The sequence below is a fragment of the Podarcis liolepis genome (assembly GCF_965112155.1).
Source record: "Podarcis liolepis genome assembly, chromosome: 8".
NCBI lineage: Eukaryota > Metazoa > Chordata > Lepidosauria > Squamata > Lacertidae > Podarcis > Podarcis liolepis.
This window is the reverse complement of record NC_139560.1, coordinates 35,802,102-35,825,887: the sequence shown is the minus strand read 5'-3', so window position 1 is coordinate 35,825,887 and position 23,786 is coordinate 35,802,102. Positions and strand designations below refer to the sequence as shown.

Below are 23,786 nucleotides of genomic sequence, written 5' to 3'. Positions count from 1 at the left end.
GTGATACTCCTATAATATCAAGCAAAGAGAACAAAAGGGCAGAAATGGAACAAATGGGGATAACATTTAATAACAGTTAAAGGTGTGTCTGTATGGCATGTTTGAAGTGGATATTACCAAAGAGCCACTTTGTCACTATAATATAAATTCTAGTATGAGTGGGTGAGATCCAACTGGAATTACCCACTGGAATTAACGAAGCAGGTAAGTTAGTCATGCCCACTTACTGATGTTGATGGGCTACAATTCCCATCATCCTTGACCACTGGCTATGCTGGCTGGGGCTGATGGAAGTTGGAATCAAACAACATCTGGAGGGCTACAGGTTCTCAACCCCTGTTGCAGAGTATGCAAGACTGAAAAGGCAATGCATCAGAGCAAACCAGTTTCATGTGAATCCTGATTTTGTATCCTGTTACCCAACAGCAGAGCATGTAAGGTATCATCAATATATGCAAGGAGTTGAAACACCAAGAATGGCTCAGACCATTTTTGAAAATCTGCCCCAGGTTGGGGGTGCCTTGCTTTTCTTAGCTTTCTGATCTGATTCAATGTGAAGGATGGCTCCACTCAAATGGCAGTGATGCCTGCTGGACCAGTGCTGCCTATTTTCTTTACCCATCCAGTAATTTTATTTTCAACAATGCTTTTCACCCCATTGGCAGACCGCATGCCATAACAAGAAAGAGATGGGCCCTGCTGTAAGTAATTAAGTCTACAAGAGCAGTACTGCTTATTTTTCATTGTAGCAGATAATCAGAATGCTGTTGGCTCAAGTGTAAAATGCAGAAATTAATGATCCCATATAATACAAATTAGAGGATTTTGTGTGTGTGTTTTTTTGAAGACTAAAGGTAGGAAACCTAGCTTCACTGCAAAAATGAGAGAGTCCCTATGTAAACAGATATGGAGAGATAAAATTAATAGGCAACAAATGCATTAATATGCAACACAATTAAATCATACTACACTAAAAAAGGCAGAGCTGATCATAATTCCACTTGAAATTTTTATCAACACCATATTTAAAAGAGTACACATGGAATTTTATGGTTACACTTTCTTTATTTTTGATATGCAGCCAATATTTGCATATTGGCTCAGCTGTGATCAATGGGAATTCTGCATATGGCTTCAAAAAGTTCAAAATATTACACCCTTGTTTTCACCCTCCATAAAAGCAAATGCTCTGATCATCAGAATACAGTATTTAACTAAAGGCAATAACTATCTAGACTAACTTTCGAAACTGGTCTTCAGAATTCCTAAATGAAAAAAGAAAGATTCTAGAGCAAGAGGAAATTACATATTTTGATAAACTTACATGGGTAAGCAATGAAATAGCTTAATTGTTTGCAACGCCAAAGCAACATAGCTGTCAACGTTTCCCTTCTTATAAGGGAAATTCCCTTATTCCGAATAGGATTCCTCGCAAGAAAAGGGAAAAGTTGACAGCTATGCACAGCAACCTAAAGATTCAAACTAGTGCTGTGCTAAACATTTCTCCTGCATTTCCTAGCAATTAATGAAAAAAGAAACAGACAATGAAAGAAACTGAAATTTAAAATGATCAAATGGGAGAGAAAATTTAAGTAAAATCCTCATAGGTGGAGCAGAGGGTTTCTGTTACATTTACTTTTGAGGTGGATGAGGGCTGCTTGTGAATGTCATTTCTTTCATTCTACAATTCATCTCACTAGTGGTGTGCACTCTGCAGCCTCTCCAAGTGGCTGTGCTTTAGTTAAAGCCCAAGAAAAGACACCATAAGAGAACTCCTCTCATGAGGCTTTTTCAGATGAAGAAGCCTGGGCAGCCAGGGAGGCTGCAGGGTGCTAGAGAAATGTTCACAGGGAAGAAAAGCACACCACCCAGGGCCCCTTAGCAGCAAAAAAGTAAATTCAATGCACACCAAAATTCTAAAGAAATTCCCTGAGCATCGCCCTTCCCTTAAAAAGTGCCCCGAGAATGAGATTTCAGGGACAGGAGGTAATGTTGAGAAACTGGAGAGCAGATTTCAGCACAGCACTAACGAAAACAATTGCAAGTCCCTTTGTGTTTAGGTTTGGATCACAGTACTGAATGGCATGTGCCAAAAGTTTGAGTTTGAGTCATTGAATTAAAAAATACAATATAAATTAGCAAACTGGCTTGGATTGTAAACACAGGGCAGTGATCATGGCGTCTGAAATCAACAACAAAAAAATAGCAATCTGTGGACACAGAGAGTAATGATCACTGCATCTAAGATCAAGAAGGAACTACTCAACTTTCACAGGAAACACCTGCTTTTTTTTTAAGCCCTGCATCTGTGCAATGATATTGGACAGCTACACATATGTGCATCCAAATATTAGCATTTTTTCTGTTAGAAATATTATCACCATAATTTTCTAGTGCAGGAAGGGAAGCATTCTTCCTAGTTAGGGGGAGATGAAATCTCCAAAGTGATGTATCCTAGCAAAAAAATTGTGATCAGTGACTGAGAATGCATGCCTCTAAGATTGCGTCTGTTCACTGGAACAGAAAAAACATGCTTCCAACAGATCATTTAAATTAAGCAACCACATTTCCAGGGACTCTTATTTGAATTTTTAAAATGGCTGTTTCCTACATTATACGCCACATCAACTATCTTCACAAGATTTTTTAGAAGTGTTGCAGACAACAAGCATCAGTCGTAAAAGTGCCTTTAGTGCCTATCACCTAGAAATGTTCTTTGTGCTTAGCTCCTAAACACTACAATCTTGCACAGTGCTGGTGATAAATATGTATGGCAAGTAATGCTAGCACTAACATTAGCAGCAAAGCTAACACTACTAGCACTAGTAGTAATGCTAAAAGATCATCTCATTCCTTATATACCCAACTGATAACTGCTCTTTTCAGTAGAAGGCATTCCACCAATGCCATCTCACCAAGGTATCTGTTTTGTACAATATAGGAATTGGGTCTTCAGCTAAGTGATACTTGCCATTTGGAACGCCCCTCCATAGCATATCAGACAGGAATCGTTTCTATTAGCTTATGGTGCCTATGGAAGACCTCCCTCTTTCAGCAAGTCTTTTAAGTGTAGAATTTTTATTCTAGTTTGTATCTGTACTAGATTTGAAATTTCATCTATGAAATTGTTTTCTATGCTGTTGTTTTTTTAAGTTATTGGTGCTTTTATTGGTGAATCACAGAATCACGGAATTGTAGAGTTGGCAGATCATCTAGCGATTCATAAAGGGAAAGAAATAAACAATACTAGGAATATAGCCATTTCCTCAAAAGTTGACCAAGTCATTGTGCTGAAGGTTTGCTTCTTCACTGACACCTGTGGCTCACTTTGTGAACTTGACCACTGAGGAGTGTTTTATAAACAGAAGGAAATAAGAAGAGTCCCGTTGGATCAGTACAAAAGTCCACATAAACCGCGAATCTTGCTCTCACAGGGGGCGGTGGATGCTTCCAGAATTCCCTGAAGCAAATTCTGTCATTATCATCCATGTCTTGGACACATTTTCCACTAAACCCTTCCTTCACTCTGCTCATGGCAGTCTTCTGGTATGAAGAATCTTGTTACATTGTAGAAAACCTACAATAGTATATATTAATGATATCAAGTGTTTTGTGCTCAATTCTACATATTTGTTTTGGCCAGAAATAAATGGCATACTAAGGATCGAGGGTGGGGTGGGGGGTGGGGGGGGGCAGATGGACAAATAAATACTATTTCCTGTTGACATTAAACACACATTAACTATATATCGAAACAATAATTACAGGAAAGTGCTGATTTCTACATTCTAACAAAATTATTGCTTCTCTGTACTTGATATAAAAGTCTCTCAATAAGCCCAGATAAAGATCCAGTGGTAATTTATGATGCTGAGGGTGTCACAATAATTTAGGGTGGCAGTTGAGGCAAGCAGGCCTTTTGTCCATTTCATCCTCACACTTAATTTACAGTTGCTTTTCAAGACCTATTTTTGGGGGGTTTGTTTCCCATCTCTTCCATTTGGTGCAAGCACTGCTTTCCTATGAATCTGTCACCTGTTTCCTTTCCAATCAATAGTACATGAGTATACTTGCTACAAGATTAATTTATCTATTCCTTTGGACCAGAGCCATAGTGTAAAGGCCAGTAACTCAGTGGGCAAGATCCCACAATAAATTGCATCAAGCTGGAAGGAATCATCCGTAAATACCATCTTCGGGTTCAAGGCCACTGATACTAGCTTCCATTTAATTTAATGAACTGCAGGGTGGGGGACAACTTGTATTGCCTTTTGTTTTTCTGTCTGGGAAATCTACGAAATATAGGCAAGTACAGATGGATCACATATTAAAAATGCTTTGTCTGAAAAGCTTGGTAAAAAGAGGGCCCATGAAACCATTGGAATGGAAGGGGAGAGGCAAGGTTTTCCCAAAGGGACATCTGTTTGTTTAAAATCTTATACTTCTCTACTACCAGCCATGGGCATGAGGTGGGATTTTTAAATTTGGATATGTATAAAATGGGGAAACACCCTACAGAAATTGGAGAAAGAGCACGATGTAAAGGAAATAAAAATAACCCAGCTTAATTTAGGCTGCTAAATTGTAGGTAGAACCACAATTTCATTCAGAAATATTTTTGTTTGACTCTTTAAAGAAAAAGTTGCTAACATAAAAAAAATAAAAATCTGCCACAGTGGAATGCAATTCACAGACATGGTTGCCCCTTCTGAGGGGATGAAGTCAGCCAACTTTCAGAACAACAGGTGCAACCCCGCTCCTGCAAGGGCAGATTTTACAACTTTGAGGTGGGTAAAACAGAAATCACTTCATTTTCTTTCAGTATTTTGTGGGTGGGGGAGAGGGTTGACCAGAGGCAGAGGGATAGGGGAGGGGTTGTGAAAGGGGGGCTGTGAATGAAGCAAGTAGGGATAAGGTCTCTCTGTGTGTGTGTGTGTGTGTGTGCGTGCACACACACCAGCTACACCTTTTAAATAAACTGATAGTGCAATCCTATACATCTTTACTCACAGAGCCTAGGACTTGCCAATCAGAAGGTTGCCAGTTCGCATCCCTGCGATGCGGTGAGCTCCCGTTGCTTGGTCCCTGCTCCTGCCAACCTAGCAGTTCGAAAGCACGTCAAAGTGCAAGTAGATAAATAGGTACCGCTCCAGCAGGAAGGTAAACGACGTTCCATGCGCTGCTCTGGTTCTCCAGAAGCGGCTTAGTCATGCTGGCTACATGACCCAGAAGCTGTACGCCGGCTCCCTCGGCCAGTAAAGTGAGATGAGCGCCATAACCCCAGAGTCGGTCATGACTGGACCTAATGGTCAGGGGTCCCTTTACCTTTACTTCCCACTAAGTTCAAATGGGGTTAACAGGTGAGTGGGTATAGGATTGCCAGTGTGGTGTAATGGCTAAGAGCGGTGGACTTGTAATCTGGTGAACTGGGTTTGCTTCCCCGCTCCTCCACATGCAGCTGCTGGGTGACCTTGGGCTAGTCACACTTCTCTGAAGTCTCTCAGCCTCACTTACCTCACAGAGAGTTTGTTGTTGGGGAGGAAGTGAAAGGAGATTGTTAGCTGCTTTGAGACTCCTTAGGGGAGTGAAAGGCAGGATATCAAGTCCAAACTCCTCCTCCTCATCATCATCATCTTAAAAGGTGATTTGGAACAATCTAACCCAGGGTAGGCAGTGTGGTGCCTCCAGATGTTGTGAAATACAGCTCCCATCTGCCCCAATCGACATGGCAAATGGTCATGGATACTAGGAGTCCATCATCTGGAAGATGCCATATCGTCTACCCTGATCTAATAGATGTGTTGGCTAGCCCCTATACATTTTAGCTCTATAAAGAAGAAATCTGACAGGCAATGAGAAGCACCTTCAGGCAGCATTGATGAAGCAGAAATTCATTTGAAAATAAGTAAATAAAATGAAGTGGTGGACTACTGAGGGGAAAGAACCAGCCTTGAGATTTCTCTCTCGTTGATCTGATGTAGCTCTTTGGGAGCAGAGTGTGCTCTGATCAAGGCCATTGGACTGCTGTTGTGCCTGTGATAACAACATTATGTATCTTCTCACCCACAGTCTAAGGACAGATCTCTATTCTTTTTAACAGGGCTTCTAAATTTAACTTGCCACCAACTGTTTTGCTGCAGAAAATTTCAGCTGACTGTGAAGTGGAATCTCTCAAAAGAAAGTCTCACACTTCACAGTATGCTTTCTCTGCTACAATAACAACAAAATAAACCCCAGCCAAAATGCTCATTTGCTCTACCTGGCAATAGAAAATAAGAGTACAACTTGATCAGACTAGGAGAGTGGATTTGTATTGAATTGGTAGCTAATTTGCCAAAAGCTCATGAATAATTCAAGCGAGATCAAGTGACAAAAATATTATAACTTCAACCTTCATTTTGCCTGCATGCTGACATAATCATCTACATTTGAGAAGGGATTTTTTAAAAGTTGTTTTCTTCCATAATGCCAAAACTGGCAAAAGGTGATTTTTATACTTACAGTTTGTTTTCCATAGTGATGTGTTGAAAGTGGAATAAGGAGGATAATGTATAATTTGATTATATCATTTTTTGATACTGCTGCTGTGTCATTTTGGCACATTTCTAAACCTTATTAGGAAGAGCTCAGTTTGTCTGGATTAAGGCTGGTTGTATAGCTGCTTTACTAACAGACTTGATAGTATGCATCTATAAAATAACTTCCTTCAGGTGAAGTGATGCTGTGCTGTTGCTGTTAGGTATCAGTTTTGTCGTTTGTTTATTACAATAAATATTAGGCTGACCATGTATCCTACTTTACAGAGATCTCTCCTGTTTGAAGAGTTGTTAGAGGTCAGTCCTCTGTCTGAGGGAGTCCTCTGTCTGATCCAAATCCAGTCTTGGATGACCACCAACACTTAGCAGCTGGACAGCAAACTGAGCAGAAACACAAGCCACCTGGTCACATCTTCCCTCGTATGGTAAGATGTATTTCCATTTAAATTAGAGTAATAATTTCTAAATTTGCATCTATACCTAACATTAGCTAATGAAAATGTATGTAAATCTGTGTTCTCTTTGAAAAGACTTACAGAAACTGCTATATAAAATTATTGCTAAAATAAATATTTTATGCTTGATTTTTTAATACAACTTACAAAGCATTTTCAATTATGTTATGGGCTTTAATACTATAATTTATTTTGACAGCATCCCTGTGAGGTAAGGTAATTTAAGTTCAGTTTTACAGATAGGAAGCTTAGAATTAAGAAAGAGTGATTTGCCCAAGTTCACATCACATAGGAAACATTGAATGCTGCTTTATAATGAGTCAGATAGTCAGTCCATCTCACTCAGTAACCGGCAGAAGCTCTCGGGGGTATCAGATCTCTGCCATGAAAATGCCAGGGATTCAACCTCAGATTTTTCATATTCAAGGCATTCATTCTTCCATGAAGCCGAAGACCTTCTCCACAGGCATTGGGAGGTGTAGTTCTGCACATTCAAAGGAATGTGCCTAAAGAAGTGTTTTGTCCATTGAAGTGAATGGGAACATGTCTGTAGACTTTGTGTTTTGTAAGTGTAAAGTGTAGCTGGGTGAGATTATACCGCTTCAATCCATAATGATGTATGATAGAGGTGTGGAAACAATGGGTAAAGAATCCTTATTTTCTAATTATGTAGATTTGCAGGGGGGAAGAAAGACTATAAAACAAATTTTGTGTCAATTATCCTGCCCAACTCCATTGGAGCAAGTAGTAGATTTGTATAATTGTGATTTTACTTCATCAATGAGATTCATACAAAATAAATGTGCAAAAGAAAACTAAAAGAAACTGAAATCTGCTAGAATACCTTTTGACTTGTCTGAAAATATTTTGCATATTGAAATCATTATAGTGCGTATTTTAGTTATGATTCACAATTACAGGGTGGCAAGCCAAACTGGAAAAAATGGAGAAACTTTAAACAACGACCTTTTCTGTTAAGCATCAGGATTTATGTTTGCATTGCCAAAGTCATTTGGCGACGGCCACCTACATTAGCACAACCTTCGTCCCGGGCTGCATTCACAAGCTGGGAGTTTAAAGGTTAAGCAGAGCGGGGAGGGGAGGAGTTTTCATGCATGCCATGCAGCCAAAGTCTATAAGAGGAAAGTCAGAATTTATAAACTGTCTGAAAGATGCTCCGTGGAGGCATTTAAAGGACTGGTCTATCATTTCAATTAGGGCCAAATAATTGCCCCACATAATAATCATTACAGGCTCGTAAACCACGGTGCCACCCAAGATGTTAACAAGCTGGCATGGTTTGAGCATCAAAGACAGAGGGGGAACTGTGTTTGCATGTTTGGCACACCGACTAATGAGGAAAGTCAATTGGTCCTTTGTCTTGAGGGTCTGAAGAGCTGTGCTCTAATGTTTGGTTTCTTGGTTGGCACTTGTTCAAGTAATCGCTCATGGCCTGACAAAGCGGCACTTGTGTTTTATTAGTGGCCATGCTGAACTCTCCTGCCTGGGCTGTGTTGTCTCTCAATAGAATGCGGCACCAAAGGGCACACTTATTTGAAAACACTAAATCAGAGCATGATGACCTTTGCCCAGCAAATGCAACTAAGACAACAACAGAAATGTTTACAGCAGTTTCTCCTCTTGCTGGAAAAGAAGTGAGGAAGCCGGTAGGTAGGTGATGTGTGAACTGACATTTACAACATGCTGAAAGAAGAAGCAGAAAGAACTTTTGGGAGATGTACACTAAGCAATACATTTCAAACAACAAACACACACAAAACAAGGTGGACAACAATTTAAGGTTGTTCAGCTTACAGAGATGCTGACAAACTGTTGACTAATTAGTTTTTCCTGATCTTACTTTGCTAGGCTCAATGTAGCTAAGCTTACAGAAGCTCCCGATGGCTTCAAAACCAGAGACTGGCCAGGTCTACACCTTGTTTGCTAAAACAATGATATTGCTTCAGGTGTTCCATTCATGACTTCAACGAGTTTCTTCTTTTGAGGCATTTACCTGTACATTTCAGCAATGTATCATCAGTGTGCATCGGCTTAACTTACGGGCTGAATCACGAGGCAAATCAAGGTGATTCAGGGGTCTTTCCTCAATTACGAGTCCAAGCTTAATATACATATCCCCCACCCCAGTCAGATCAGGGTCACCACAAAGCCTCATGTCGAAATGTTTTTTCTGTGCTTTTCTGAAACTTAGAGGTCTATGATTTTCTAGGTCTAACAGCTTTGCAAGAAGTTATGCTGACCACTTGTGGCCTGTGGAACACTGAAGAGTTCTAGGTTGTTTGTTAAAGTGCAGCAGAGGATTTTTTTAAAAAAGTTAAAGGCTTTATTTGTTTTAAATCCTATGTTGCGCTCTCTCTCTCTCTCTCTCTCTCTCATAAGAGCTCTTCAGAACTTTAGAACTATTGAAATAAAGGAAAAATAGAACCAGAAAGAAAATTATAGTGTGAAGCTGCAATTTATTTTTTTGCAAAAAGTACAAGGAAAAATGCACACCACTTGCCCCCCTTTCTTAAGAGCAAGAGCAAGAGACAAACTCCTGCAAGGGATTATGGAGGAAAGTGAATCACTTTTATTTCCCCCCACAAAAAGCCATTGGACCTATTGGTCTGCAATTTGGCAGACTTAATCCTCTCTAGAGAGGCTCTTGTGCCTGTAAATTTCATCCACTTTAGCCCAAAAAACTATTATAGCCATTTTTAGACTCCCCATTGTAGTAAATGTTGAGCACAGCCTTGTTTCATACAGAATGGCTCTGAACCAAAAGTACAGACGGTTGTAGTGACAGCATAGAGTGAATCAGAAACTGATTGAATTTTTTTAAACCACACAGATACAGATACAATACGTATCTTGGGGCCTGTGCATACTCCTAACACTACCCTTTCCTCTGGAGTTGACATCATATGTTAATTGTTTAAATGAGGAATCTACATTCAGATCTGATCTGTAGCTTTTTTCTTAAAACATATTTGCAATACTAGACTCTCAACAACGTGGATAGGCCAAATGCAATGGAAGCTTTTGGGGGTAATTGTTCCTTCAAAATGAAAGTTTCCTTTTGTTGCCAAGAGGGGGCAGTGGGGTGATTTTATTTTATTTCTCTCCCTCTCTCTCTTTCCTTCATGCCAGACAAATCTCTTTTTTATATATATAAAGCCTGGTGGATCAGGGGAATGCCTGGACATAGTGTACCTTGATTTCAGTAAGGCTTTTGACAATGCTCTCCATGATATTCTTGTGGAAAAGCTGGTAAAATGTGGACAGGATGAGATAACTGTTAGGTGGCTTGTAGCTGGTTGACTGACTGAACCCACTAGCAGTTCCTTATCATCCTGGGAAAAAAGGGAAGAGTGGGGTACTACAGCGTTTTGACCTGGGCCCGTCATTGTTCAACATCTTTATAAACAACTTGGATGAAGGTATTGAGGGGATGCTCATCAAGTATCAAGGCGCTATCAGGCAAGGAATGTCCAGAGGGAGAAATTGACTTGTCAAAAATACACTTACAAATTAGGGAAAGCTATGTCCATCAGTACTACATTTCTCAGCTAGTCCAATGTGTGCACTTGATGAGGCAGTTGCTGCAACAGAGGGGCTCCTCTCCCAAGCTCAGCTTATGTATCTTGCCCACCTGAGCTGTGTGCAAGCAGATGCAGACTCCACCTACATGTAACCTTCTGCTCCTCCCTGTTCAATCCTCTTCTGGTCCTGGGAGACAGTGGAGCAGGAGAGGTGGGGTCAGGAGGAGGAGGCAGCGGCGGCGGCATGGAAGCCCTTGACTCTACATCAACCTCACCAATCTCTCCCTTCTCCTGCACTTGTTGTTCAGTCTTCAATCCTGCAGCTTCTTTTGACTCTTGCTCGTGTCTCCTGACTATTACAGGTTCCCACAGTTCAATGATCCCTTCATCCAATCCAGTCTCCAACACTGCTTCTCATCAGAATTCAGCCACTGTTCTTCAGTGTCCAGCCAGTCCCTGACATCAGATTTGTAGATGACACCAATCGGAATTCAAGTTGACTTCAACAGATTGGAGCGAACTGGGCCAAAACCAACAAACTAAAATTCAATAGGGACAAATGTAAGGTTCTACACTTAGGCAGGAAGAACCAGCTGCACCAACAGAATATGGGAGACACCTCACATGCAAGTAGTACATGGGGAAAGGATGTAGGGGTCTTAGTAGATCACAAGCTGAACATGAGTCAACAGTCTGATGCAGCAGCAACAAAAACTAAGGCTATTCTAGGCTCCATCAACAGAAGTATAGTGTCCCAATCAAGGGAAGTAATAGCACTATTTTATTCTGTCTTGGTCAGATTGCACCTGGAGTACTGTGTCCAGTTCTGGGCACCACAATTTAAGAAGGATATTGACCAGCTGGAACGTGTGCAGAGGAGGATGACCAAGATTATCAAAGATCTGGAACCCAATCCTAATGAGGAAAGGTTGAGGGAACTGGGTATGTTTAGCCAGTAACGAGAAAACTGAGAGAAGATATGATAAGCATCTTCAAATATCTAGAAGTCTGTCACATAGAGAATGGAGCAAGCTTGTTTTCTCCTGCTCTAGCAGCTAGGACCTGAACCAATGGCTTCAGTTTACAGGAAAAGAGATTCTGACTAAACATCAGGAAGAACTTTATGACAGTAAGAGCTGTTCAACAGTGGTAGAGACTCCCATGAGAAGTGGTGGACTCTCCTTCCATGGAGATTTTTAAGCAGAGGTTGGATGGCCATCTTCCATGTATGATCTAGTTGAGATTTCTGCATAGCAGATGGTTGGACAAAATGAGCCTTGGGGTTTCTTCCATCTCTACAATTCTATGATTCTATTATTCTTTTTGCGACAAACAAAATTAGTTTAAATAAAATCAAACCATTACTTTAGTGTCCACACACCCAAGGAACTTACTACATAAAAAGCTTACTAAGTAAGAAGCAATTAACGGCAATTAATCACACATTCCCTAGCCCCACTGAGCAGTAGAGCAAGAGACAGGCTAAGTCCCCCCAAAAGCAAGCTTTCAATTAACGTTAGAAACTACCTTTGCTGAACAAATTTAGCTCTGAGTAGACATTGATGAACAATATAATGCTATACCATTGGGTGAAACTTTCCTGATGGTGGAAAAGCATTGCTATGGCTGTGATAAAGGGCACTAATGCAGAGGCAACCAAAACAGGCCCTCTTCATTTAGGTGCTATTTTATCATGTAGGCAACTGCAGTATTCTGAAGAACAGTCAATTGCTCTGCTTCCTGTCTTTCTTGGATGGAAATTTTGCAAATCCATGTAAACAGAAATTGCTGGCAATGTCTTGATCATATCTGGCATGAATTCAGTCTTTATATTTGCTAAGATGCAAAATTTGAAAAATGCATAAGAAGACTTAACAATTCTTCATTTTGTGCATTTTTTCTTCTTGATTGTACAAGACAGAATTTGAAAAAAAATATCCAAGCCTTGGTATTCTCTGTGATTAAAAATAAAACAGGAAGTGTTGTGTGAAGTGCACGACACTGACCTGAGCTTAGTTTAAAAGCAAGGAGAGGAAAGGGATGTGTGGGACATAAAGTAGAAATTTAGGCCACGCAAAAGAAGAATGCATTTGCACTAAAAGAATCTATGTGAACACAAAGTGGTAAGGGGTATGTGGGGCTTCTTGGGAAGGAAAGAATTGCTGTAATCTCCTCTCAACCACCATTCCACATTGTTCAGTGGGAAGAAAGGGAAGAGAATCTTCATGGCATCCCTTAAGTTGTGCTAAGAGCAAAACCTAAAAGCAGAACACACCATACAATTAAAGTATATTCAAAGCACATGACTTTCTCCAAAGAATCCAGGGAACCGTAGTTTCCCCACACAGAACTATAATTCCCAGCACCCTTAACAAACTACCATTCCCAGGATTCTTTGGGGGAAAAGACATGTGCTTTAATTGTATGGTGTGGATCTGCTCTAAGTCTCTAACAGGAATTGCCCACTATTTACTAAGGACTAATAACTAATGATGGCAAAGAAGCATTCAGGATCCTTTATTCAGAGAACTAGCACCACAAGGTTTTGTTACAGGATCAGAACTTTAATAAAGCCAGAGAATAAATCTTAACAAAACAACCAACAGACGGAATAAGTTTCAAGCGTATTTTTACACAAAAAAGTCAAAGTATGTCCTGAGCCATATGGCCGATTATTTTTTACCAGCCATATGGCCTACAGCTTTTTAACAGCACAGACGCTATCCCTAGATTGTTTAGTTCATTTCCAAGGCTACTTTAATTGCATTTTAGTACGCTGGATATCTAAGCGTGCCTAAGTTTAGCATATATTCACAGAAACTTGTAAGTTACTTTTACATATCTACCTTGCTACATAGTACATTGAGGTTTAAACTGAGTAATGGTGGAGCAATGAGGTCTTTATTATATACATTGCAGCAAAATGCCAAGAGCGCGCGCGCTCTCTCTCTCTCTCTCTCTCTCTCACACACACACACACACACACAGAGAGAGAGAGAGGGAGGGAGGGAGGGAGGGAGGCTGTTTTGTTGTAAACCTGATTTTAGTGAAATACATATTTTTATTAATCTTGCACTTACAATGGAAGGACAGCAGTGGATTCCCATTGCCTCTCTATATGAGCACTGGAAGAAATTGCCATATACAGTGAGGAATATAGAGAACTGTGCAGTTCCATGCCATAAGACATTGCTGAGCATGGCAGAGCACCCAATCTCAGGGTTTGTTTGTTTTTTAGCTCTGAGATCTATTGTTAGAGATCTTATTTACTAAGTGCAGCAATGCAGATCCTCTACCTTGCAAAGAGCAAGTGAACATAATTTTACCATAAAAATCAGTTTCAGATTTGGCGAATGTCATAATCTAATGCACAGATTGACTTCCCTGAAACTATTAAACCCACAGAAGATCCTACAGGGCTCTTCATCCCCATGTAGCATTGCTTCCACTGGGCTCTTTCCAGGGACAGGGCACAGGGAGTGGAAGGCACCATGGATACTGGTTGCAGCCCTCATGCTAGTTCTAGAAGATGGTTCTAGAAGAGAGCACTTTTGCAGACCTGCTCAAACAGTCCCTGAGGATGTGGAGTGGGAGTAAAGTTTGCAAACTACCGGCTTTCCGTGCAATTTAAGATACATTTTTCATCAGGTCATACAAACTTGAAAGGCAAAGCTCAAACTTTCTTTGTACAATGAGGACACTTTGACAATGGCTACTAGTCACAATGGGATGCGGATGGCGCTGTGGGTTAAACCACAGAGCCTAGGACTTGCCGATCGGAAGGTCGGCGGTTCGAATCCCTGCGACGGGGTGAGCTCCCGTTGCTCGGTCCCTGCTCCTGCCAACCTAGCAGTTTGAAAGCACGTCAAAGTGCAAGTAGATAAATAGGTACTGCTCTGGCGGGAAGGTAAACAGCATTTCCGTGCACTGCTCTGGTTCGCCAGAAGCGGCTTAGTCATGCTGGCCACATGACCCAGAAGTCGTACACCGGCTCCCTCAGCCAGTAAAGCGAGATGAGTGCCACAACCCCAGAGTTGGTCACGACTGGACCTAATAGTCAGGGGTCCCTTTACCTTTACCTTTACTAGTCACAATGGCTATGTTCTCCCACCATGGCCAGAGACATTATGCCTCTGAAGAGCAGTTGCTGGGAATCACAGGGAGTCGGAGTGCTGTTGCGCTCATGGCTAACTTGCAGGTCACTATGAGAACAGAAGCCTGGATTAGATGGGCCACTGGCCGGATCCAGCAAAAGAGATTCCGTGTGGGCATTAGCCTTCCTAGAGAATGAAGTCAGGAAAGAGATTGTTTCCTCTTTAGTAGTACGGATGCGTATGCCTTTGTATACCTTAATATAGAAGGGCATCATCAGGGTCCAAAAGATACACACAATTATCTTATCAGATCCACCATCCAACCACCAAAAGGACCAGCAAAAGCAACAGGGAGGATTTAAAGGCTTCCAAATGCACTGTGGCACAAAGCTTCCAGAAGCTCGGATCCACTTTGGTCAGATTCAAAAGAATTAGCTTATTTGGAGAGAGAAATTCTGAATGGCAAGCTCCTGAGATTGCTGACAGCTACATTGGCTTAATAGCACCGCTGCCTTCACCGACAAGTGAAATGGATATGCATTGTTTGTTTGCTCTGTGTGCACCAGGATTCGAGGAGAATTCCATTCATTAGTGCCCACTACAGGACACATCTTTAAAAATAATTAGGCATAAGGATAATAGATGAGATATTACTTCAGCCATTAATTCTTAACACTTTTCAGCGTCCCACAGAGATGTAAGATAATGCAAATAAACCAACGTACCAAGCCAGAATTCAACACTGAAAAGCAACGTCCTGTAAGTTCAAATAAGCCAACTAATTTCCAGTCAAACGAGGTAATTTCTAGGCAGATTCTTCTGATGTTTTTCTCTGTTTGTAATTTGCATAATTAAATAGCTTGGTGTTTCAAAGCAGCCACAGCAGTAAGGTCAGAGGGTTATATGTTAAATAGCAACAACCTGGGCTTTTAAAAAAAGAAGCAGAGAGCAGCTGATCTCCTGTCACATAATTTTCTCCTTCTCTCCTTATTTTCCCTTTGGGGTGAGGGATCACAGACATTGTACTTTGGCAGGGGAGCAGTAGGCCCTTTGTGCTTTTGCAAGCAGTACAGGATCACAGATGTCCTTGATTATTGAGAAATCTCTTTTAATGATTTCTTCTCTCCTCCCTCCCCAAACAGCAGGTCATCTTTTTGACACGAACATCTCTTTTTAAGACATACAACACTACGTTTCTAAAGAATATAAAGGTACAGAGAGAAGGAGGGAAAGCCACACATTCCATTTTTCAGGTTAAAATTAAAATTTAAGGATGAAAACTCCAGTGCTCTTAAAAATGATGTTGAACCAACTGGTTCATATAGATAAACAGATTTCATAGAGATGCCATTCATCCTGTTTTTCCTCATGTGAAGATCAACTATTATATACAACAAAAAGGGCACTGTGGGGACATTGGCTTGTTGTTCACTGTTTTCATCTCCTTCAACATTTCTCAGGTAAAAATAGAGACACCCTGTTCCATCCCCTCCAACATTTCTCCAATGAAAAGAGGAACATCGAATGGGAAAGTAGGACTGTACAGGATCAAACTAGAAATTGGAATGGCTTCTGTAAGGCTGAGACTTTCCCTGGAAAATTGGGACATGGGGGGGGGGGGGCGTTTGTGTTTTTGCTCAGTGAATGGAGGGACACTACTTTCCTGCACTTACAGAAGAGGCCCTTCCATGAAGTCTGAAGGGGTCCTTCTGTGAGTTAAACTCTTGTTCCATTATCTTAGAACAGGAGAGCCTCAGGCACAAGGCTAAATGTGCCCCTCCAGAACTCTCTATAAGGCCCTTGAGACTCTCCCCAGGCCACACCCCTTTCCCTGGGCTGCCTACACCCCTCTCTCCAGGCCACACATCTCTCAGACTCTACTTCACACCCTTCTTGAGTGTTTCTTACTGGTTAGAATGTGTCCTTCCAGGCAAGCCTCTTGCTTGCCTGGATAGAGGACAGAGAGGGTTCTGTGAGTGTGTGTAGAAAGTAGCCTACAGTACAAAGGTAAAATTTACATTTGTTGCTCTGCTTACTTTTGCCTCTGGCCCCCCCTACCATGCGCAGCAAGAAACTTGGTCCTCTGAAAAGTGGTTGCCCAAAAAGAAATCTCTGGGAAATGTTCCACATCCATGACTTATACAAAAAATGGTTATAACTCCTTCTTATTTTGATTTTTATGTTTATTTATCACATTTTCAGTGAAAACGGAAGTTGTGAGAATAACTCAGTTATTTTGCCCCAACTATAATATTAACTCAAACTACTTTTTGCTCCATGGAATGAAGTGTACTTTGGCTCTGTTCTGACCAAAATAGGTGTGGGGAACCCTAAAATTAATTTCAGAAATTGAAATACAGTTTGCTTAAGTTTCCTGTTCACCTCTCCCCCAACCTTTTATAGCTTACTGATGAGCACAGCTGCATGTGAACATAGATTTAAAAAATGCATGTGGTGTTTTAATCAAAGTTATATGAGGGTTGGCAACCTGCATGAAAACTAAGGGAAAAGATGTAAACAGAAAACAGAAAACTGTGCAAATCGTAATTATGTGCTCTCATAATCCAGGAAGAAATTCAGATATGGAGATAATTCCATAAAAGCATTGGAACCCTTGATCAAAAAGGGTTGGGTATGGAGTTTCTGCATTCTGCATTCCCAGGATGCACTTGGTTTCTGTCCTGCTAGGGCCTTCTCAAATTATTTTGCAACAAGGATTAGCAATATTCAGACATGCTGATGCATCTCCTTTCATGTGCTTTCAGTTTTAGGCTTTAGTCAAGTCAGCTTGCGTCTACAGCAGTTTGGATTCATTGATACTTTGGGGTGGAAAGAATGGAGCTAAGTGAAGTTTACCCATTATACACACACATGGAAGGAAACACATTTCTGTGTCTCTATTGCCTAGGCTAGGGGTGAGCAGACCCTCCAAGTGTCCCTATTTTCCAGGGACAGTCCCGGATTGATCCCAGAATGTCCCACTTTTCCTTAGGACAGCCCTATTTTCATTGGAGAAATGTTGGAAGATACGGGTGAGCAGACTTCAGGCTTTAAGCCTTTTTCTAGGATGCTAAGAACCACTAACCAGACCTTTAGAATTAAAGAAACCGGAGTCCAGAACTTGCTTTTGAGTAACTGAACTAAACTTAATTCATTCCAAGTACAAGAACTGGCCTTCCTCCACCCCCATCCTTCTTCATTTCAGCAGTTTAGTTTTTGAGGGCATTTTGTTTTCGCGACTGCTAAACAATTGGGAGTCAGAAAGCCTTCTTGATGTGCTTCACATCATCTACAGATCAACCAGTAGATCCTGATCTCCCTTGTGCTCACCTGTGGCCTAGGGAACAGGTCAATCTCACTCTCTTCTACTGACAGCATCATGAGTTGTCTTGACAACATATGGGCACTTGCCCACTTTCTGGTGCCATGATACAAGACAGCTCTAAAAGGTAGGAATGTATCACTTTAACTGCAAACAGTTATGGGATCAAGATTTGTTTGTGTGTGGTTTTTTTTAAAAAAGAGGTGCACTAGAGGTTTTCTTTAGAATGGCATGTTAGGGGATTAATTGCTTTTCCATCTTTCCTCCAGTAACAGCACTGGCAGAGCCACATGTCTTCCCCCCTGACCCCTGCATGGCTGCTGATTCCAGTGCTAGGACTGGAAGGCATCAAAGCCAGGGCAATATGGGTGTACCGGAAAGTGTTGGATTGGTCTCACTATTGCACCCATACGATCCCAACCTCACTGCCACCTGGCACCAACTGCATCCAGATAAACAGAAGCTTATATTTGTGAGGAGAGTGGCTCTGTGGTTTCACCACACCACATGCGCCATATTCATTCATTTGCTGTGGTGAGAATGAACCGTAGAGGGGAATTGGGAAACCACCATGGCAAACTGCTTTAAAATGTGGCTAGGATCTTTCTAAACCAGGCACCCCCAAACTTGGCCCTCCAACTTTTTTGGGACTACAAAGCCCATCATCTCTAGCCAACAGGACCAGTGGTCAGGGACTATGGGAATTGTAGTCCCACAACAGCTGGAGGGCCAAGTTTGGGGATGCCTGTTCTAAACAAAGAACAGCTGAGGGCAGGAGATTTGAATCAGGATTGCAGTGCCTGGGAAGGAAATAAGGGCGAATTTAGTGGTTCTCAAACCATTTTGGGCCACTGCCCCTTTGGTTCCATAAACTCCTCCCCAGTGCTCCCTATCCTGCAAAAAGCACTTTTCAGAATAGTGGTCTGCATAACTCACCAAGGAAGATGATAGCACAATAAAATTCACAATAGTAACAATTAATTGCACATTTATTCAAAATCCAATTAAATCTCTTTAGTTTAATTAATTCAACAAAACTGATGAACCTGATTCACTGAAATCAGCTTTTCAATGTCTGATAGTCATTTATACCTCCTGCCCGGCCTTGCTGTCCCCTCACCCTGCCCTTGGTATTCCCACCCCCAGGGGGGCTGCACCATCCACTATGGGAACCACTGGGTTAACTTATTCCACTCACCATTTCCTAACCGAAACCCACCAACACTTAATATGGGGTGGTGATGTGTCTGACTTTAGTTAGTCCTCTGTTTGAAGCACTGACAATTCTCTATTTGGCCATTTATACATTGGCCCCAAACAGGAATTGCATCACCAGAAAGGACAAAAAGAAGAAGACACAGGTTTCCATAAAACTAGCATATGCTAATGTATAGGTATAGATGCAAATTTAGAAATAATTATTCTGATGTAAATAGGAATGCATCGTATCTCACCATCACGCAGCAAGGTGGCCTGCTCAGTCTATTGTTGATGGGAAGCTTCAAGGCACCTGCTCTCCCATATCTTTAAACCAGCCCTTCAGATAGACTGGCCCTTTGTGTCAGTTGGTAGAGCATGAGACTTAATCTCAGTCATGGGTTTGAGCACCACATTGGGTGAAAAGTTTCTGCATTGCAGGGAGTTGGACTAGGTAACTCTCATGGTCCCTTCCAACTTTGGGAGAGAAGGAAGAGGCAGAGAATTAAGGGCACAGGATTCTTATAAGGGGATTCTTATTAAGGGAAACTGGATTTTTATACAGGGTTATTTTTTATTTTTAACAAATTTTCAGCTGTTTCTACAAATCTCGTGCCTTTCAGAGGTGACAGGCTCTTGTCTCCTTCAGACTGTCGGTATATTGCACGATGGATCCAAGTGCATAATGGAAAGGTATATGTGTGCAATTAAAGTGGATTAAAGTGCTCTGCTACCCTAACACAACAATTTCCACCTTCATCCTTAGGAAAGTGGCAAGGAAATGCACTGAAAAGTGTGGGGTGGATAAATGATTAATGGAAAGATGTATAAACACCCTACAAGCAAATTAGAATGAGTGTTCACTGTTGTATAACCTCCCCACAAACAAATCAGAAGAAAAGCTCAGTCAAGAACATGCATAGTCTAACCTCTGTGTAAGATTTTTGCAAGAAAATCAGGATTATTTTCTGAGTAGGTCATCTGGAGGAGCCCTATATACCACAGCAAAACTCATGCAAGCCCAATCCTATACAGTGGTACCTCGGGTTAAGTACTTAATTCGTTCTGGAGGTCTGTTCTTAACCTGAAACTGTTCTTAACCTGAAGCACCACTTTAGCTAATGGGGCCTCCAGCTGCCGCTGCGCCACCAGAGCACGATTTCTGTTCTCATCCTGAAGCAAAGTTCTTAACCCGAGGTACTATTTCTGGGTTAGCGGAGTCTGTAACCTGAAGCATATGTAACCTGAAGCGTATGTAACCCGAGGTACCACTGTACATTTAAACCTAGTGAAATGAACAGACTGAGGCTAACTCTGAATAGAGATTGCAGTCACAAATGTAACGTAAATGAAATTATGAATGATAAACCCTCGCAAGAGGAAAACACCCAAGCATCTTGTGAAAGCACTGCAATGATACTGAGATGTGGTGGCCAAGGCATGCTTTTAATAATGTGTAAGTTTATTAATAGTCCGCAGACCTTCAAATTCCAAAAACAAACATTTTATTCCATACACTGAAGGGAAAAGAAAAGAAAAAATGCAAGAAAGCCAACTAGCAATATATTTTTCATAGTTAACAATTTAAATGAGATTAGGACACAGTTAAACCCCTTTCTCTGTAAATGCGGCTGATGAATATGTATAGCTTGGAACTGATTTTTCTAATATTTGTAGGTTCATATTTTAAAATAATCATAGAAATGGGGTCTTTCAGATGACCAGGTAAGTCTCGGAGTTCATTTCTATCAAGCCTACATCTCCCAGAAAAATATGCTTTCCCAGCATTGCCCCATTCCCTTGATCCAGCCCTACCTCAAGTGCTTTAGGTAAGTCTCCTTTCAGTTCTCTTAATGCTTCACCCTCCCCTTTAATTTCTGAGCCATTTCCCAGAATCCCACCAATTCTATTCAGCCTGTGGATTTCCCCAACTGACTTCCCCGCAAATACAGGATTATGCTTTCTCCCCAATTTCTAAATAAACACATGTTTATATGAGATATCAATCCACCTTCCGATCTGTATGCTGGAGTGAATTTAGAGATGAGAAAGAGAGAGAGAGAGAGAGAGAGAGAGAGAGAGAGAGAGAGAAAGGGATGGAGAGAGAGGGAGAGAGATGCAGAAAGGAGGGGGGAGAAGAAGGGGGGAGAAGAAGAGGCAAAGATGATTTGATCATCGGACTGTCACTTTAGAAAGGTTGTCATGGTATTCCTGGAAAGCACAAAGATGCATGTATCTACATGAGCTAAAGGGACTTAATGCAATGAATACTGTGACCTATGCCCATGCATAAAATATAAATGCCAAATTCTGCGCGCAATCCTGCACGCAGAGGTTTGTTTGGAGAAAGCAACAATTTTGGTAGTTTGGCATATTCCCTTAATCTGCTATGTTATTTACTATTACTAGGAAGAAACACACACACACACAAGTGACACATTTTCCATTCATGGTGCCGTCCTCTGAAGCAATGGCATGTCAAATAAAGTGAACCCCTTCATTCACTACTGGCGGAGAAGGTGTAGGTAAGATGGCTGTTTTGCAGACAACAAATGGGACCCATTTTCTCCTTGCTATACACAGGCCTCGCACTACCGAGAGGCTCTGCTCTGAAGGCTGAACGAACATGGAAGCAGATTATGTGTTACAGGGACATTTTGATGTAAACATCCTCTTCTCTCTCTCTCTCTCTCTCTCTCTCTCTCTCTCTCTCTCTCTCTCTCTCTCACACACACACACACACACACACACACAAACACACAGCATACTATTAGTGGAGATCAAGGTGATCTGCCATGCTCAGAACTCCAGGAATGTGAAGAAAAGCAGAAATATTTTCTTTTGCCGTTTAGATTTTTCAGGAGAACGGAAATGTAGTTCAATAAGGCAAAATGATCCAATGACAGCACATTATGCTGTGTGCAAACATGACATATTTAATTAATATCACACTCTCCTTTTATAAGTCACCTAAGATTTGAGATTGGATAATTACCTTTGTACAATGTACAGCTGCTAAATTTCTCAGGTAAATGGTACCCTATGCACATCACAAACAACTGCATTTATACTAGAACATTTGTAAATGTCAGGCCACGGAAGAGATTTTTTTTTAAAAAAAACCCACTAGTGTGTGTGTGTGTGTGTGTGTGTGTACACATCAAGTTGTTTGTTATTTTGTGGGATTTTTTTTTAGGAACGCATTTTGAATTCTTACAGATAAAGCAAGGCCTCGGTGCCTCACACCTATGCAGTAATCAAACACGATTAAAGGCAGAACAAACAACCAAAACCAGCATTAAATAGATCACAGATTTGCTTGTGGGTCTGTAACAGATGCTTTGTTTATCCAGTTGCAAGTCTGTCAAAAAGAATCATTCCTGTGATGCTGCTTATCACGCTTTTAATTCTGCTCAGGCATAATGGTTTGCCTTGAAAAAGCAATTTTTTTTGGCCCCATTCTATCTCACTGCCCAGCATTTCAAAGCAGCAGAATCTCTCTCTCTCTCTCTCTCTCTCTCTCTCTCTCTCTCTCTCTCTCTCTCTCTCTGTATGTGTGTTTAAATGCCCTTTTAATCAGATTACCCTTGGCGAATGTCCCAAACTCAGGCTGAAGTGCAGTGCTTGTGGTTTCTCAGCAGCTTACACTAAGCCTGCACCATGGAAATAATCTACTTTTAAAACCCAGGAAACAAATCAACTGCACTAAGGACATAAGTCACTGTCATTAGGGAATGATTAGGCTAAACATTTTTATACACTCTGTAGCCCAGTTCCGTGTAGCGCATGATCTGGGTACAGATAGAAGAAAAAGACAGCGGTCAATGGATTTTCGTTGACTTGTTTGACTCTTTCATACCGAAGAAGAACTTTGATCTTTGCACAAATTCATTCTAGTTTCCCTATGAATTTGAGCACAATACACACAAACACAACAGGCTTTATTTTAATATACTTTTTTTCAAAAACAAACCAGACTTTAAGCCTCTTGTCTTGCCCTTAAGGTATGGGAGCTTATGGAGAGGAGGCAGCCTTTTGTAACGCACCAAGTATATTTCAGGCTAATAATAATAATAAGAGTTATTACTATCAACATCAACATTCTAATTTTGTTTGGCTAGGCATTAACCTACCACAAAAGCCCTGTCAATGGATATTCACTTATTGTTTTATTCAAACCCCTACTTTCTTTAGTTCATTATTTAGGAAATGTTCTGTTTCACCTATTTTCCATTATATTTCAGCTTCTGTTATGTCAATTCCTGCCTGACCCCAGTGATGAAAATATTTACGTAGAAATTCTTTTTCTCCCATTTCCCTTAATTTTTCTGAAGGCAATGAAAGGGGGGAAAGAAATGTTTGATGTGACTGTCTAATCGAATGATGTGGCATGTGAGGCAAGCTTGCTAATTTGTAGCCCACACATCCCAAGGAAGAAACAATCGAGATGGCAAGGGGTAATGAATGATGAGGAGCCTTATTTTCCTCCACACGACTGACTGCAGATCTGACGCAGATGAGATGTTCAACTGGGTCAGGGAACCAGCCTGGCTGGTCTACTATTGAGCTTCGGTTTGGACATTCTGCAGAGGGGATCATTTCTAATTTATGAAACATGTCGTTAATCCTCCGTTTGTCAG

The 23,786-nt window shown here is 41.1% G+C and overlaps 2 long non-coding RNA genes across 3 annotated transcripts in view; one reads left to right on the top strand and one right to left on the bottom strand.

Annotated features, from left to right (window-relative positions):
* LOC310713635 overlaps positions 1-23,786 on the bottom strand; it is a 123,159-nt gene that overhangs the window by 89,622 nt on the left and 9,751 nt on the right. The window lies entirely within an intron of this gene.
* Positions 3,986-9,214, top strand: LOC310713640. Its single transcript, XR_014529375.1, has 3 exons — positions 3,986-4,787; positions 6,804-6,961; positions 8,474-9,214. It is a non-coding gene; the product is annotated as an uncharacterized lncRNA (long non-coding RNA).